At 36.0% G+C, this 6,124-nt stretch overlaps 1 long non-coding RNA gene across 1 annotated transcript; it reads right to left on the bottom strand.

The window, feature by feature from the left end:
• On the bottom strand, positions 395-3,869 carry LOC104771128. Its single transcript, XR_764725.2, has 2 exons — positions 1,970-3,869; positions 395-1,826 (listed from the first exon to the last, which is right to left on the bottom strand). It is a non-coding gene; the product is annotated as an uncharacterized LOC104771128 (long non-coding RNA).

The following is a 6,124-nucleotide window of genomic DNA, read 5'->3' on the forward strand; positions in this document are numbered from 1 at the left end:
AGTAATTTCCAGGCCTACCTATTAGTAGTTTAATATGAATCAAAATTCACTATATAGTACTATATTATATAACATGTAAATGAATAATACAACATAAACATAATATTAACAAATAACAAAATAAAAAAAAATTCCCGCGCTATCAGCGCGGGTTATTATCTAGTTAATAGTAATGCCAATACCAATTCGATTATTAATACTACTAATTGTTAGTATGATTCAGAATTAGGTCAGGTTCATAAAAGTATAGATTACTCCATTAGCCAATCGAATGCTTTGTATCGAAACGTAAAACGCTTCATGCGATTGGGAAATCAGCGATATGTGTCTCGCACTGTCACGTGAATAAAGCAAAGGTTTGGTTAAATCTGAAGCATCATCTTAGCTTATTAAAAACAGAAACGAATTCATCAAATATATTAATATCGTTGAGTCATTCATTATTGCTATTACACGCAAGGCCCATGTGTTAGAATTATTGGCGTTTAGGCCTAGATCTGACATTATATGTTTTAAGGATTTTTCTTGACATGACTCTACATGATGGTGTCCGCTAGGAGGGGAGATATACCCACATTAATGTAGTAGCTCTATGGTATGTTGCTTCTTGTTGCTTGGCAATTAATACTGCCTTGCTGAATTCTCGACTTCCATTGCCACTTTCAAAGAACCTCTATTCTCAGATCATGCATCTTGCTGTATTAGATTCCAAGATAAAAGACCGAGGATAATCAGGCCCTTCAGGTTTAACCACCACTTATTGCAACATGATAATTTCCTTCAGATCGTGCGAGAGTGTTGGAATTCTACCCCAGTGGCAGGTTCTCTAATGTACCAGATAACCCAAAAGATTAAAAAACTCAAAGGTAAGCTTAGAGAGCTCAATAGAGAAGCTTACTCAGGGATAGAAAACAGAGTGAGAGGTGCTTTTGCGGATCTCAAGGCAGCACAAGCTACGTTGTTTACCTCCCCCTCTTCAGAGACGGCAGCTGAAGAACGTCAGGCATATCTTACATGGCAGAAACTGTCTGCAGCCGAAGCAACATTCCTGCATCAAAAATCTGGTCTCAAGTAGATCTCTGATGGTGACGAGAATACAAGTTTTTTCCACAAAAATGTGGTCATAAAAAACGCCTTCAATGGAATCAAGAGACTGCGTCTTGGAGATGGAACAGTCATTACAGAAAAAACTGCTATCAAGGAAGCTTGCGTCGAATACTATGAGTCCCTCTTTGGTTCCTCGCGTAGTACCCCTTGCCTCAAGGCTTGTATCCAGTCCATTCACCCCTTTAGGTGCTCAGAGGCTCAGCGAACAAGCTTAAACAGAGGATTCACCGCCCAAGAAATCAAGGCTGAATTCTTTGCCCTCCCACGAGATAAAGTTCCTGGACCTGATGGATATACGGGTGAGTTCTTTAGGCATAGTTGGGATATCATTGGCTCAGAAGTAACTCTTGCAGTTCAGAGCTTCTTTATTCACGGCAAGATGGAACCTAGTTGGAATTCCACAACTGTTTCAATGATCCCCAAGACTACAACTGCTGAAACAGTCACTGAATACCGGCCCATCTCTTGTTTGAATGCTATCTATAAGATTATTTCAAAGCTCCTGGCTAGACGACTTCAGAACCTGTTACCAGAGATGATTCAAGAGAACTAGACCGCCTTCATAAAGGACCATCAAATAGTGGAAAATGTCCTCCTTGCATCCGAGTTAGTGCAAGGGTACAACAACTCTGGGATCTCTAAAAGAGGAATGCTCAAAATTGACCTCCAGAAAGCTTTTGATTCAATTGAATGGAGCTTCATCCTAGACATCTTGGTTGCTACAAATTTCCCAAGCAAGTATATTCAATGGATCAGTCAGTGTATAAAAACCTCTCGGTTTTCTATATCTGTCAATGGAGAGTTATGTGGCTATTTTAAAGGTAAAAAGGGTCTAAGATAAGGAGATCCGCTCTCCCCTTACCTTTTTGTGATTGGGATGGATATATTCTCCAGGCTTCTCGACTTGAGATACCAAGCTGACCAAATCGGATATCACCCTAAGGCGTCAAACCCCCCTGTGACTCATATGATCTTTGCTGATGATGTAATGGTGTTCTTTGATGGAGAACACTCTTCCCTGCAAGCTATCGTAAATCTGTTAGGGTATTTCTCGAATATCTCTGGGTTGATCCTTAATAGAAACAAAACAGAACTTTTCTTTGTTGGCTCTTCTGTGGCTGATCAGAACAGATGTAACTCTTCCTTTGGTTTTTCCATGGGCTGCCTACCGGTGAAATATCTAGGTTTCCCGCTGCTGCCAAACCGCTCACTCGTTCTGATTGTGAACCATTAATCCAAAGAATCAGGAGAAAGCTCCAGACCTGGCAAAACAGACATCTCTCCAATACAGGGCGTCTGCAACTCTTAACTTCAGTGATCCAGAACATTATAGCTTATTGGTGTGCAGCCTTTATCCTACCGGCTAAGTGTATAAAGGACCATGAGAAGCTCTGTAGAAGGTTCCTATGGTCGGGTGCAAGTGAAATCCAAAAGCAAGCCGAAGTTAGTTGGAGACAAGTTTGTACTCCGAAAGAAGGAGGACTTGGTCTAAAAGATCTGAAAGCGTGGAATAAGGGATTTGGTCTCAAACTCATTTGGAAACTTTTCTCTGCTTCGGGGTCTTTGTGGGTTGCATGGTGTAGAAAGAATAAGATGAGCCGGAAATGTTTTTGGAGACTTCCTGCTTCGAGTAAGGGATCCTCGATGTGGAAACAACTTCTCAAGCTGAGAGAAACTGCCAAATCTTTCCTGTCTTGTCAAATTGGTGATGGTAGAAATTGCTCCTTCTGGTTTGATAAGTGGACTCCTTTTGGAGATCTATTTACTTACCTGGGAACCGATGGACACCAAAGAATAGGCTTACCACTAGACTCCACAGTGGCTAAGGCGTATACAAGGAACAGGAGTATATTCCGGCGACGAGCTCGTAGCCAGAATATGGAACTCCTCTTTACCCACCTCACCAACACTCAACTCGTAGAAAATACACAAGATACTTACCTGTGGGCTAGACCGAATGCTGATCCGCATACTCGATTTAGCTTCTCTGAGACATGGGAGCTCCTCAAGCCTCCACACCAAGAAGTGCCCTGGCATAATCAAGTTTGGTTCTCTGGCGCTGTTCCCAAGCATTCTTTTGTTATGTGGCTCTGCTGCTTTGACAGACTTCCAACTTTGTCACGACTAAGAACCTAGGGAACGGTAGAAGACGACTCTTGCTTCCTCTGTGAAATTTACTTCGAGACAAGGGATCATCTTTTCTTGCGATGCCCTTACTCTTATGATCTTTGGAGATGGTGCCTTCAAAAGCTTAAATTACCATTCATGGGTTTCAATTCCTGGGATTGCTTCCTCTTATGGCTATGATCCGCTAACAACGACCCAAATCTGACAATGCTGAAGCTCGTGGTAGCTCAGGCGGTGATTTACACAATTTGGCATGAAAGAAACACTCGCATCTTTACAGGTATACGCACTCAAGTAGAAGCCCTCTTTCCTCAGCTCGATAAAAGAATCCGCAACATCTGCTTGGCCAGGAGACAGTTACCGAAGTTCCAAGACTTTAATGCTCTAGTTTCGCTCCCTTTACCCCTAATCTTCTCTTTTTTTACTTATATCTCTTTTGGTTCTTGTACCATGTTTGTTCACCCCGAATTCGATGTTGTTTTAGGCATTAGCCAAAACTCTATATGTATGAAGTTCTGAGATTAATACCATCAGAAATTTTATGGAAAAAAATGTTGCTTCTTGTTGGGTTTGAACTTCAATGACTACCAAGTTTTGGCCTTCCAACAATTCTCCCTTCAAACCAGTGACCACCAAATTTTTAGTCTCTTCTCTTAAAAAAACTCTGTTGTTATCTAGGCAGTAGACACCGACATTGAGAACGAATCAGCAAACCCGCATATATATATTATTTTTTTGACTCACTTCCGAGAAAATCTCATACTAATTGGTGTTACTAAACTATATGTTAGATTATTATTTTCTAATCTCTCGATGTGGGAGTCTCCAACACTTCTCTATTTAATAATATTGTAAAAGCAAACCAAGTGATAATTCATTAGAGTTTTTGGGGTCGAGGACGTCTTTATGTGAGTCTGATCGTGTGGACCACTTCATTTCATTTCTTGTAAAGAATCTAACCTTCTCCATGTGTCATCATCTCAAGTGAGGAAAATCGTACTCAACAGAAAAATAAGTGTTTTATAAAAACCCTATAATGTTTAAATACCCATCCAGTTTGTTAAACATTTTATCTCAGCCTAAACTCGCGGCCAAAATTACCATTTAACTGGCTATTGCATTTCTATCCATTTCAATATCCATTAGAATACACTAAATGATTCTAAACATTTTTTAGATAACATCTTATTATATAACTAGATTAAGACCCATGCTACAGCACGGGTTGAAATTCATATTATTTATATTATAATTTTATATAAAATATAATTTATGTAATTATTTTTAAAAGTTTTTTTTGGATAAACCATTATGCAATAAAATCATATGCTAAATATGAAGGCTTGAAAAAAACATATATTTTGTAAGTTTTATATTGTTAATGATTCTAGATAAGTACCCGTGCTATAACACTGGTTAAATTTTATTTTGTAGTCTATTTTGTAACCCACTATTTAACTTGTAACCAATCAATCTATCAGTTTTGTAATCTATCTTCGGTTAACGTTGTGGTCTATCAATAAAATCTGTGAAAAATAAATTTGTAATACTGTATTTAAAGATTTTTGGAAACAACGTGATATAGGACTAAAATCTTCCAAAAATACAGTTTGGAATATCCATGATTTTACTTGCTACCACTAATATATCAATTATCAATTTGGAATATCCCTAATATTTAGGTGTAACCATTAATATTAATATATGGATTAATCTATAACCTATCTATAACCTATTTGTAACCATTTATTAAAAATATAAAGTCTACAAAAACTATGTTGTGTACTTCCGTTTTATTAAAAAGAGGAAGCTTGATGACAAAATTACTAATTAACAAGATCTTGACACATGTCAATTATATCATTCAGATGTTTACACATGTCAATTCTAAAATTGTTAAATTTTAAAAAAATAAAAGCGTAAAAATTCAAAACCTACCATAAAAAGAAAAGATCATTATAAGGAAATTATATATATATATATAATATGCTTACGGATTACTTTTATATAAGATAAAAAAATATGATTGTGAAAATTATACAACTAACTACTGTGTCTAGAAAAATGTAAATACTCACCTTTACATAAAGAAAGAGATTGTTGAAGTAAAAGATTTAAAAGAAAGATAGATCGTTTCATATTTTTTTCACCAATCAAATAATTTATTTAAAACGACTGCTATTGTAACATATAAGATAGGAGTATGTAAGATTAACGTATGCGTTTTTGTAACTATAAAAATGTTAAAGAGACATATAATAGGTTATTTAATATGTTCATGAAGACAATTTGTTAATAGTAGTAAAGAATAATGAGTATATTTTTAACAGTAAAATGTATTTTTGTATACAAATACACTTCAAGTGGTAATGTAGATAGTAGATTTGTAAATGGATATACATTAGTGTATTATAGCAAAAAAAACAACTATTTTCTATAACTAAAAGTTTATCTCTTTACTTTTATACATTGTGTTTACTTACGAAAAGAATTAAATAAATATATATTTTTTATTAATTTTAATTTAATTTTAATAAATTTGAATTCATCTACAACTATTTTCTTAACTAAAATATTTGTTTACTATTTTTTTTTATGCAAACAATAAATTAAAGAAAATTCCTTGGTTAGTTGCTCAAGAACGGACAAGAGAACGGAGGGAAGGGGTTTACAAAAGAAACTTCAGAGATAAGAGAAAGCGAAGAACGGACAAGACAATTGATGTTCATATATTTTACCATGTTTTCCCTTAGTTTATTCACATCTTTTGCATCTTTTGCTAGCCATTTTCATCATTATTGTGTAGCTTTAGGCCAAATCATGCATTAGAGTTTAGTTGCATTGCATTTGCATCTTTTCATGCATAAACAGGTGATTTTGAAGCTTAAGG

This window comes from Camelina sativa, chromosome 20 (assembly GCF_000633955.1).
Source record: "Camelina sativa cultivar DH55 chromosome 20, Cs, whole genome shotgun sequence".
Classification (NCBI taxonomy): domain Eukaryota; kingdom Viridiplantae; phylum Streptophyta; class Magnoliopsida; order Brassicales; family Brassicaceae; genus Camelina; species Camelina sativa.